Source organism: Ovis canadensis, chromosome 11 (genome assembly GCF_042477335.2).
Source record: "Ovis canadensis isolate MfBH-ARS-UI-01 breed Bighorn chromosome 11, ARS-UI_OviCan_v2, whole genome shotgun sequence".
Taxonomy (NCBI): domain Eukaryota; kingdom Metazoa; phylum Chordata; class Mammalia; order Artiodactyla; family Bovidae; genus Ovis; species Ovis canadensis.
The window spans coordinates 48,888,187-48,900,560 of record NC_091255.1 but is presented as its reverse complement, the minus strand read 5'-3'; the positions used below and the strand labels follow the sequence as shown (position 1 = coordinate 48,900,560).

Here is a 12,374-nt window from a genome sequence, read left to right as displayed (position 1 = left end):
GAGTGTAAGAACATTCAGTAAAGAGTACCGCCTCCATTTCCTCGCAGAGAGGCTCTCAGGATCTGCCAATGAACCTCACTTTGACATGGAACACCCCATCTACTCTAATCCAGGCCACATCCCCCAAGAGACAGTCAACCGGAACTCTGCCAAATTCTGCTCGGGAGCTGTGTGCAGAACAGTAGCAACAAGAGCCTACTTTGAGAAGGAGATCAACAATCACACTCAGGAAGAAAAGAAGTTATTTGGCACAGGGAAGCATGTTGCCAAAATGTTAGTCACAGCTTCAAGGTCCCGGTTTGTGTTTCTGCAACTATTCTCTGCTTTGACAGAGTCCATTCTCTGGCCCAGGAAACCCAGCTCAGCTTCTGTCACCCTCTCCCTCTGAAGCAGTAAAGAATTCTTTCAATTTGGTGGTATCAAACTGTGACACAAACAAGACATCCACCAGAGACTAAAAAGGAGGGGGAAAAAATGTGCAATTTGCTGTTTTCCACTTGGGACTGGCTCCAGCAGAGCAACAGAAACACATGGCAGGATAGGAAAAACGGAAAACCATTATGTGAAAGAAGCAGGCTACGCTAAAAGTCTGCCCAGAGCCTCCCCAACTTTTTTCCAAACCTTCTTAAAAACAAACCAAAAAAGATGCACTGTAGGCTTAAATGACAGCAAAATATTAAGCATGTTTTTAACCCTCAAATAAGTGTACAGATAGGTTACATCCTGATAAGTCCATCATAAACTGAAAATACCATTAAGTCGAAAATACATTTAATACACCTAACCTATAGGACATCAGAACTTAGCTTGGCCTAGCCTACTTTAAACATGCTCAGAACACGTACATTAGCCTACAGTTGGGCAAAATCATCTAACACAAAGCCTATTTTAAAATAAAGTACCGAATAGCCCTGGTTTTTCCAGTAACCACGTATGGATGTGAGAGTTGGACCATAAAGAAAGCTGAGCGCTGAAGAACTGATGCTTTTGAATTGTGGTGTTGGAGAAGACTCTTGAGAGTCCCTTGGACTGCAAGGAGATCAAACCAGTCAATCCTAAAGGAAATCAATTCTGAATATTCATTGGAAGGACTGATGCTGAAGCTCCAATACTTTGGCCGCCTGATGGGAAGAACTGACTCATTAGAAAAGACCCTGATGCTGGGAACGATTGAGGGCAGGAGAAGGGGATGACAGAGGATGAGATGATTGGATGGCACCACTGACTGGATGGACATGAGTTTGAGCAAGCTTCAGGAGTTGGTGATGGACAGAGAAACCTGGCGTGCGAACATGGGGTCAAAAGGAATTGGACACGGCTGACCAACTGAACTGACTGAACAGCTCATGTCATTTATTGAATACTGTACTAAAAGTGAAAAATGGAACAGCTGTACGGGCACAGGATGGTTATAAGTGCATATCGGCTGACTGCGAGCTGCGGCTGTCTGCCTCTGCTCAGCATCATGAGAGAGCCAAATATTGATAGCTCAGGAAAAGATCAAAATTAAACATTCAAAGTACAGCTTCTACTGAATGCATATCATTTACACGCCATTGTGAAGTTGAAAACTCTAAGTCGAACCATGGTTAGTCAGGGACCATCCATATGTACTTCATACCTGCAGTTCTTCCTGGGGTTGGGTTGCTGAAACAACCTGAACCAGCAGCCCATGATTTTCAGAATTAATTCAGAGCAAAGGGAACAAAGATTCAAGTACACCAGTTTACCCTCCCAAAGAGCCCAAGACAGACTTCCCTGGTGGTACAGTGGTAAAGAATCCACCATGCAATGCAGGAAACACGAGTTCAATCCCTGGTCCAGGAAGATTTCACATGCCACAAAGCAACTAAGACCCTGTGCCTACCTAAACCAGAGACTGAAACTACTGAAGCCCACATGACCTAAAGCCCGCCAAAAGAGCCTCCAGAATGAGAAGCCCGCCAAAAGATCCTCCAGAATGAGAAGCCCTCGCTCCGCAACTAGAAAGCAGCCCCTGCTCGCAGCACCTACAGAAAGCCCATGTGCAGCCAAAAATAAAATAATAAATAATTTTTTTAAAAAGAATATATCAAAGAGCCTAAGAAGTCAAGAAAGAACATCCACCAAAAGGAATAGAACTCGTCTCTTCCCTCTTAAAAGCCATCAGTAAAACCTGAAAACCCCACGGTTCTCAACACCTTCCACTTGCCCCTGCATTTCATCTCTGTGTTGACATCACCTAACTAATCAGTACCAACTAAGATAAACATTACTCTGATACCAAGTGTGAAACAGAGTTAGAAACTGCCCCCTCTTAAGCTAATCCACGTCAGGCTTCAGAAATGCCAAGACTTTCAGGAACACGTCTAAGCTAAACAAGTTCGCCTATGCACCAAGTGTTTAGAGTATTACACTCAAAGGAAAACCTAGAACAGTCAAGATGTTAAAGGATTAAGAATAAAGAAGCCAAAACTGGCCATGAGCACACCAGTCCCCAACAACTGGCAAAAAAGGCCTAAGTGACTGAACCAAAGCAAAAGACTCAACTACCTGAAACTATTTTTTAGTGAATTCTCAAAGAGTTCATGAAGCAAGTGTTTGTCAAGAGTGAAACACTCTGGCAGCTAGAAAATAAAATACTGCATTCTCCCACATTCTCCATGAGTTCTCTCCATCAACCAACCTCTTTCATCCCCAACTCTAACTTCCCCATTCCCGTCTTGACCGCAGCCAATACAGTGTAACACAACAATATGAAATTTCTGCTACTAAAAGTTGACAATAAGAAAAGTTTAAAAATTGGACATGTATCAAATCCAAACCAAGTCTTCCCAGGCACAAGGCACAAAAAAATGGACAATGTTGAGAGGAAGAAACTGAGAACGACGTATCTTCTAAATTCCAGTATCTCAATCTTATTTTCAGGAATCACTTCTTCGCAACCACTTTAAAGATCCCATTTGCTTAACACAATCTTTTAGATGCAGAAAGGGATCAAACCCACAAACCAACATCTCCAGTGGGGGGGCCGGGTGGGGAGACAAAAACTGATCTGCCTCAAAGTTACTTAGTAAATCCACATGAGGGCTAGAACCGTCCTTATTCCCTGAGGTTCTCTTCTGATGTGCAGAAGAAAGAAAAAAAGTCACCCAAAACATGCAGTAAGTCATTCAGAAACAAACACAGGGCAAAGATAACAGCGTGAAAAGGAAGGTGGATCCTAGGGAGGTGGCGGAGGCCAGAATTAAGACTTCACATCATTCCAACCTGAGCCCTCAACTGCAGATCGCGCTCCCTTGCGAACTTCAACATTTATCAATCCAACCTTAAACTCGATTCTGATTTCTTCTCAACTAACGTTCTCAGATTCCCTCTAATGTAAGCAATTTCCTCAGTTACCCCATAACCAGTGGTTTTCACTCATCAATCCCCAAATATCACAGCGGCCTCCTCATCCGGAGCATCCTGTTAATTACCTGTTCCCAACAGGTCCTCCCTCCCCATCTCCTTTTGCGCACGGTTACCTCGCTCCTCACCCCAGTCGCCGTCTTACTCACCTCACCCAACCCTTCAGGATTCCTTATTTCCTGTCTCAACAACCTTCCTTCGCATCTCACAGTTAGCGCTCGCCCCACACCGATTCCCGACCACTCCTCCCTACTTAGATTCCCCACGCCCCCTCTTCTCCAGGTTCTTTAGACCCAGCCTCCAATCCCCCTCCCCTTAGGTCCCACCCCCAGGACCCCTCTCCCCCACAGGCCCCTCCTCCAAAGTCCCCTCTCTCCCTTACAGCCCCGCCCCAGTCCCCCCTCCCCCGGCTCGCCCTCCCATTCAGATCCGCAGGTCATTTCAGAGACGGACCCACCCTCCCTGGACCCACCCTTCCCGACCTGGCCGCAGCGGCTCCGGGAGCGACTCCTTCGCTACCTCGGCTCTGGCTCCGTCCAGTCCTGCTTGCCCCGCGGCAAGCTCCCCTTCTCGCCGCCGCCGCCCCTTTTGCCAACCCGGAAATGGATCTGCTCCCACCGTCCCCAGCGTCCGCGAACAAAATGGAGGAGGGGGAGAAAGGAGGAGGGAGCAGAGGGCGAAGAGACGCTACACGCATGCGCACCTGGAGAGCCCGCCCCTTGCCGGTTTACGTAAAGGCGGAAGCGGTCGGTGGCCGCCATCTTGGGAAGGTCACAAGAATGTTGCTTAGCAGCAGAAAAGCAGGGTTTGCAACTTTGGTTGCAATTAGAATAACCTGAGAAGAGTTGACTAAATAGTGATACCTGAATTCCACACCCAGAGATTCTGATTTAATTGATCTTGTCTGTGGCTAGGCATCGGAACTTTTAAAACTGCGCAGTGATTCTAACATGTTGCTGAAGTGAAGAATCACTGAGCTGAACAGTTTCAAATAATATCTTTTTCATCTTCTTTCCGCGTGCTCACGCGCGCGCACACACACCATAAATGTCCTTTCCTAATTTCGAGTTAACGAAGAACCCGCCCCAGTCAACCTTGCAGGGGCTCAGTAATCAAGCTCCGGTTGTCATGGCAACGGGGGAGGCAGGCCCTGCTAACTAGTCACCCGTTAACGTCATTTTAGCTGCTTAACCCGAACACCTGTGAACATCCGTCTTCACTTTCCCGGGCCTGGGCTTCCCCAGTTTCCATGGCTGGGGGTTGGTGCTGCAGACTTCCTGCTGTTTGGGTCGGAGGTTGGGGGGGGGGGGGGGAGCGGTGCGGGAGGCGGCGGGGAAGGAATCCTTTGCCCTCTCTGGCGTGCCTGCTGTTAGCTCTGTTAGCTCCAACTAAGGATTCCTTCCTAGTCCAGCCACAAAAGTGCTTTTCCACTGCAGTCAAACTCATTGCCTCAAAATGTTCTTTGGGTCTCTCCATCACCGTTATTTACGCTGAATCTGAAGTAAGGAGACAGAATTGGGACTTAGTTCTCATTTCTTACCGTGTGCCCTTGGGCCTCAACTACGCTATCTGTAAAATGGGTCTAATAGTGCCTGTCTCGACTATTTCATAGGGACTTCCCTCGTAGCTCTGTTGGTAAAGAATCTGCCTGCAATGCAGGAGACCCAGGTTGGATCCGTGGGTCGGGAAGAGACCCTGGAGAAGGAAATGGCAACCCATTCCAGTATTCTTGCCTGAAGAACCCCATGGACACAGGAGCCTGGTGGGCTACAGTCCATGGGTTGCAAGAGCTGGACACAACTTAGCGACTAAACCACCACCAACTGTTCCATAGGGTTGTTGGAAAGCTAATGAGATGAATGGGAAAGCATGTGATAAACCGAAGGTTGTTATTATTTTTGTTTTCCTTCTGCCATGAGTAGTGCTGGGCACCACCCACTAGTCAAGTAAATGTCACAACATTCATTGAGTACCTGATGTGGGCCAGGTACTGGGCTAGGCAGCAGAAGATGGCTACAGAGGTGACTAAGACAGAGCCTCTGCCCTCAGGGGACTCACTGGATGCTGGGCAGACTGGCATGTAAACAGCTGGCTGAGATACAAGTAGGCATATGATTAGTGCCATGGGGACATATGGGCAGAGGGACCTCAGACAAGGGAGTGATTACTCCCTGCTAGAGAATGGGAGAAGGTTTCAAAAATGGCTTTGAATTCAGCCTTGAAGGAGGAGCAGAGTTTTATTACTAATCAGAGAAGACAGGGAACACATTCCAAGCATAGGGATCAGTAGGTGCAAAGATAAAGATTACATAAGGTTTGTAATCCTGTATGCCTGAAGGCGGGGTGATTGGGCAAGACACAGGGTAGATTTAAACTCCCAGCTCTTCAGCCTCATCTCTACTCTGTCCCCTCCCTGCTCACTGTACACTGTGCAGACCTGCTTTCTGGTGCAGTGTACCAGGTGCTTCCTCAAGGCCTCTGTGTTCATCTCTACTCTGGCTTTTCTGCGTTTTTCAGGCTTTGCCCAAATACCACAGCTAACGTAAGCCCACCATTCTCTATCACATCACTCCAAGATAAGAGCAGCCACTGGGGTGCAATGCAGGAACGTCTCAGCTAGGCTTGGAGAAATAGGTGTAGGCTGCATAAAGAAAGTAATTTTTACCCAAGTAACTCCCAGTGGGTAAGCAGGAATTGGCCAGGTGCAGGCAGAGGGAACAGCATTCAGGGCGCAGGAAGAATATATACAAAACAAGAAGCATGGCCCATTGCAAAAACTGAAAGCATTTCCAGGTAGGTTAGAGCTAGAGCTTTTGGAAAGGCAAGGAATTTGATCCAAGAAGTAGTCATAACATCTGAATTTATCAATACTTGCCATGTGCCAGGCACTGTCAATTATAACATCACATGTCGTAACTCATTTATCCTCAGGATAACTTTCTGAGGTAGGTATTATTACCTCCATTTTACAGATAAAGAAACTGAGACACAGGAAAGTGAAGCATCTTGCCTGAAGACACATACCTATAAAGGAGTAGAAGTATCTCCAGCGTCTCCGCATACCAAATGACCCCGCACACTCCCAGATCCCAGTGTCCTTTTATTATAACAAATATAATTCAACTTTACTATCCCCAAGTGAAATTAACAGACAATTTAACCTAGCTGATTTAAAAACAAACAAACAAACATGATTTCAAAAAACAAATCAGGACTTCCCAGGTGGTCCAGTGGTTAAGAATCTGCCTGCCAATGCAGGGCACATGGATTCGGAAAGATTCTACATGCCATCGGGCCACTAACCCTGGGTACCGCAACTGCTGAACCCACGTTCTCGAGCCTGAAAGCTGCAATGACTGAGTCCACGAGCCGCAGCTACTGAAGCTCACACGCCTAGAGCCTGCGCTCACAAGAAAAGCAGTGAAAGCCCGAGAACTGCAACGGAGACCCAGCACAGACCAAACATAAAATAAATAAATCTTTTTTAAAAAATCCATATAAAGCCCTGACTATGAAAAAGAAATAAGAGGAAGGCATTTCAGTATGTTAACACTCAGGTATCACGACACTGGAAGGTGCATAGTGAAGTAGCTAGATGCTTGCACTCGTATCTAGAATCACTGAGAATGTGGCAGCAACAAATGCAGGTTGACCTAAGGGTGTTGTGTTGGGCACTGCTGTCATTTACAATGTGCTTTTCCCAAACAGTGAACAACTCTTGTTAAAGTTCTGAACAACACAAAACAACAGAGTAGTTACATTCTTTTATGTTTACTTATTTAAGCTTCGACGGGTCTCAGTTGTGGCACGTGGTATCTTCGATTTTCATTGCGGCATGTAAGATTTCTTAGTTGTGGCATGTGGAATCTTCACTTCAGTCATGTCCAACTCTTTGAGACCCCATGGACTGCAGCCTGCCAGGCTCCACTGTCTGTGAGATTTCCCAGGCAAGAATGCCATTTCCTCCTTTGGGGGATCTTCCCCACCCAGGAATTGAACTCTAGTCTCCTTCAGCTCCTGCACTGGTGCATTGGCAGGCGGATTCTTTACCACTGAGCCACCTCGGAGGTCCTGTTCTGACAATATCACAGACTGAGAACCTTGGAGACCTTCTCCCTAAAAACAACTAACAATCCTAGATAAAATGTTTTTTAACTCTTAAATGCTTTGAGGAATGTCGGGAGCAAACTAAGTGAAGGCAGGGGGACATAAAGAGAGATAAGAGGAACACTGAAGCAGGGGCTTGCTCGGAGGACACTTGCCTGACTACATGGCTTGAGCTTTTTTGTCAGTGTCTTGTGGGGAAAGAGAGCATCCCAGGAACTCTTCAGCAGGGATTTTAACAGGAGATTCTCCCTGATAGCTCAGTTGGTAAAGAACCCACCTGCAAGGCGGGAGATCCCGGTTCAATTCCTGGGTCAGGAAGATTCACTGGAGAAGAATAGGCTACCCACTCCAGTATTCTGGCCTGGAGAATTCTATGGACTCTATAGTCCATGGCGTCGCAGAGTCAGACATGACTGAGCCACTTTCACTTTCACTCCTTCATATAGATGGGATGCCAAAGGACTACATCCTCACAGTTAAGGTGAGCCAGAAATAAACCTGTCCCTTCCTCCCTTGAGAGGCTTCCCTGGAGGCTCAGACGGTAAAGAATCTGCCTGAAATGCAGGAGACCGGGGTTTGATCCCTGGGTGGGGAAAAGCCCCTGGAGGAGGGTATGGCAAGTATTCTTCACTATTCCATTTCACTATTCTTGCTTGGAGAATTCAATGGACAGAGAAGGCTGGTGGGCTATGGTCTAGGGGGTCACAAAGAGTCAGACACAACTGAAGCCACTTAGCACACACTTCCTCCCTTGGGTGTAGGGTTAATGAAGATAGATTCCAGGCTCAGATGATAATTAATAGATTTTTCACATAGAAGGTTCAGCAGGACGTTGAAAATCACAGGAATAATTCTTGGTTGTGCAGAATGGTTCCTTGTATTGCCAAAATCTAGCATCCCTAACCCTGTTCACCAAACACCGTAGCACAAACTTATTGTGATTTAAAAAAAAAAAAAAAAGTCATCATAGGGAATTCCCTGGAGATTCAATAGTTAGAACTCTGTGTCCTCACTGTCGAGGGCCATGGTTCTATCCCCAGTGAGGGAGCTATGATCCCACAAGTTGTGTGGTGCAGCAAAAAACAAACAAACAAAAACAAACAAAAAATTAGCCACCTGAGATTTCCAAAATGCCTCTCTAGAGAACCACTGCTCCATGCTACACTGTCAAGTTGCCAGGGACCAGTTTGTGAAGGACTTTATTATCTCTCATGAAACGTTAGATTTTATCCCGAGGGCAAGAGGAAAACCATTACAAGGTTTGAGTTGAGAAGTGCCATGACCCACTTAGCCTTCTAGAAAGAGCTCTCTGACCAACTGCAGCATATGCGGTACTTCGTCGCTCAATTGTGTCTGACTCTTTACGACCCCATGGACTGCAGCCCTCCAGGCTCCTCTGTCCATGGGATTCTCCAGGCAAGAATACTGGAGTGGCTTGCCATGCCCTCCAGGAGATCTTCCCGACCCAAGGATCAAACCCAGGTCTTCCACATTGCAGGCGGATTCTTTACCATCTGAGCCACCAGGGACGATCTGGAGAACTGCAGCATAGAGGATGAATTAGAGGGGGCCAGGCGAAAAGCAAGAATGTTGTAGACGTCTCAGTGAGAGATGATGGATGCCTGCATTGAGTGGCAGCTGGACACAATTGGGCACAAAGACCTTGAAGACAGGGCTGCTGGTCTGCAGAGCCCAAGGCCTCAAATCTTAGTTTTCCCCACTACTGAAGAGGGTGAGGCTTTGGGCAAGTTACTCAACTTCTAGCAGCCTCAGGCTTCCCATCTATAAAGTGAGATAAGACTAAATGAAAGGACTTCCCTGGTGGTTCAGTGGCTAAGAATCCGCCTTCCAATGCAGGGGACACAGGTTAGATCCCTGGTTAGGGAACATGCTGAGGGGCAAGTAAGCTGATTCACCACAACTAGAGATCCCACACGCTGGAAGTACTGAATCCTTGGGCTCTAGAGCCCACGTTCCACAACAAAAGAAGTTCCTGTGTGCTGCAACAAAGACCGGGGTGGGGGCAGGGCGGGGGGTGGGGAGAGTGAGACTAAATGGAATGCTCCTGAACCATGTCTGCACTTGGAAAGCACTCACCAACTGTAGCCGTGATCACTATGAGGGTATCAGTGGTAGAGATAGTGAGATGTCATTCTAGAGATAGTTATGAAGTGGAATGTGATGGTTGAAGAAGGGGAGAAGTCAAAGATGATTCCCAAGTTTCTGGTTTGAACTCTTTTGTGCAAGTGATGCCAATATTTAGCCAGAGAGTCGAGGAGGAAGAAGAGGGGTTGGGGCAAGGAAAAATGATTAGGGAGACTAGGTGGGTGAGGGAGGGAAAGAGGTTCTTTAGGCCACGGGATGTTTGTGTCTGGAATTTAGAAGAGCAATCCTAGCAATCTGGGACTCACAAACTGGTTTAGCTAGTCTCCAAGACAGCCCCTAATGACCTGGGACTCCACATGTTCACTGAATCGGGGTTGGCCTGTGACTCCCTTTAATAAGAAGAAGGAATGCTGTACCAGGCCCATAATTAAGCTTTAGGAAGACCTGGAAGCCTCCAATCTTGTGCGTCCACCTTAAACTCCCATGTAAGAAATCAGTTATTCTGTTGTAGAGACCACCCGGAGCAGGAGGCCTCCACGTGGAGAGAGAGGACTAGCCATCCTAGGATTCCAGCTGTTCCCACTGCATATGAGATGCCTATGCCAGCCATCTTGGACATTCCAGCTCCAGTCACCTTCTGACTGCAGCTCACTGAGACACCCCAAGGGGGATGGCAAAAGTGCCCAGCTGAGTCTCCATTAACTGGAGGATCATAAGTTTAAAATAGCTTTACGTCACCAAGTTTCTGTTTTTTAAAAAACATTTATTTATTTATTTGGCTGTGCCAGTGGTAGAGATAGAGTGCCATGGTAGAGTGCCATTTAGTCATGGCACTTAGTATCTTTGATCTTCACTGTGGCGTGAGGGAGCTTTTTCTAAAGTAAGCTTTATTCATTTGTTTGTTTTTGGCAGTGCTGGGTCTTTGCTGCTGCTTGGAGTTTTCTCCAGGTGCAGTGAGCAGGGGCTGTCTCTAGTTGTAGGGCGCCTACTTCTCATTGAGGTGGCTTTTCTTGTTGCAGAGCATGAGTTCTAGGGCACACGGGCTTCCACTGTTGTGGCACATGTGTTCAGTAGTTGTGGCTCCCAGGCCCTAGAAAACAGGCTCAGTAGTTGTGGTGCTTGGGCTTAGTTGCTCTGTGGCTTAAGGGATCTTCCCAGACCAGGGACCGAACCCATATCCCCTGCATTGGCAGTTGAATTCTTTACTAGTGAGCCACCGGGGGAGCCCCAGCGTGTGAAATCTTTAGTTGCAGCATGTGGGATCTCGTTCCTCAACCAGGAATTGAACCGAACCTCCTGCATTGGGAGCTTGGAATCTTAGCCGCTGGACCACCAGGGAAGTCTCATAAGCCACTAAGCTTGGAATAGCGTGTTATGCGGCAGTAGATGCTCAAACAGAAACAGACTGATGAAGTCTAAGCCCAGATGGATAGAAGGAAGAGAAGAGGGCTTAGGACAGAACCAAGGAACTCCTCATAAAAGGACCAAGCTGAGGGAGGAAGCCAACAAGGGAGGCTGAGAAGGATAGGAGAGAGGGAAATCCCGAGTGTAGTGGCCAGAAGCAGCAATGAGTGTTTAGGAAGGAAGAACCATCAGACTCCCCGAATGCCAGGAGAGGATGGTATGATAAGCATCTCTTGGATTTGGTAAAATGGGAGTCAGTGACCTTGACAAGAACAGTTTCAGTAAGTAATGAGGGCAGAAGTCAGATGTACTGCGTAGAAGAATGACACATTTCGAAGAAGAAAAGGACATTGTTGTCTAGTCACTGAGTCGTATCTAACCCCATGGACTATATAGTCCACCAGGCTCCTCTGCCCATGGAATTTTCCAGGTGAGAATACTGGAGTGAGTTGCCATCTCCTACTCCAGGGGATCTTCCCCACCCAGGGATCAAACCCGCATCTCTTGTGTTTCCTGCACTGGCAGGCAGCTTCTTTGCCACTGTGCCGCCTGGGAAGCCCAGGACACACAGAGCAACAAAACCAAACTAGAATTTACACACACATTGACCTGGGAGAATCTCACAAGCTTAACACCGAGGAGAGAAAGTTGCTGAACATTATATCTGGTACGACAGTATTTAAATCAAATTTGAAAATATGTCAATACAAAAATTTGTAAACTCACTAATAAAAAGACAAATAACCCAACTTTTAAATGGGCAAAGAAGGGACTTCCCTGGTGATCCAGTGGTTAAGACTTCACCTTCCAATGCAGGGGAGGTAAGTTCTATCCCTGGTCAGAGACCTAAGATCCCACATGATTGGCAGCCCCAAAAATCAAAACATAAAGCAAAAGCAATATTGTAACAAATTCAATAAAGACTTTAAAAACTGTCCACATCAAAAAAAAAAAAATCTTAAAAAAAAAAAATGGGCAAAGGGCCTGGTAGTAGGCTGATGAACAGCATTCCACCACAATCCATGATCACCCAGAATTCAACCTTTTTTGGAAATAAAGTCTCTGCAGATGGAATTAGTTGAGGCCATGCTAGGTTAAGATGAAGTCATCCCAGGAACATCCGTAGTGGTCCAGTGGATAAGACTCCAAGCTCCCAGTGCAGGGAGCCAGGTTCAGTTCCTGGTTGGGGAACTAAGATCCGACATACTGCAACTAAGCCCATGTCGCACAGCTAAGATGAAGTCAAAATAAATAATTAAAAAAAAATTTTTTTAATTGAAGTCATCCTGGATTAGGGTGGGCCCTAAAACTACTGACTGGTGTCCTTATAAGAAAAGAGTGTTCAGAGACACTCACAGGGAGAATAC

The 12,374-nt window shown here is 46.7% G+C and overlaps 1 protein-coding gene across 5 annotated transcripts in view; it reads right to left on the bottom strand.

Moving 5' to 3' along the window:
* The window catches only part of WIPF2 (WAS/WASL interacting protein family member 2), a 40,718-nt gene extending 36,686 nt beyond the window's left edge, over positions 1 to 4,032 (bottom strand). For 2 of the 5 annotated variants that reach the window (XM_069543402.1, XM_069543403.1), the window contains exon 1: positions 3,873 to 4,032. The gene's annotated coding sequence lies outside the window, so the exon portion shown is untranslated. Of the gene's footprint in view, positions 1 to 3,539; positions 3,617 to 3,872 lie in introns of those variants that run through there. The other 3 variants (XM_069543404.1, XM_069543406.1, XM_069543407.1) reach the window with 3 other exon arrangements.
* Positions 4,033 to 12,374: the final 8,342 nt, after the last annotated feature.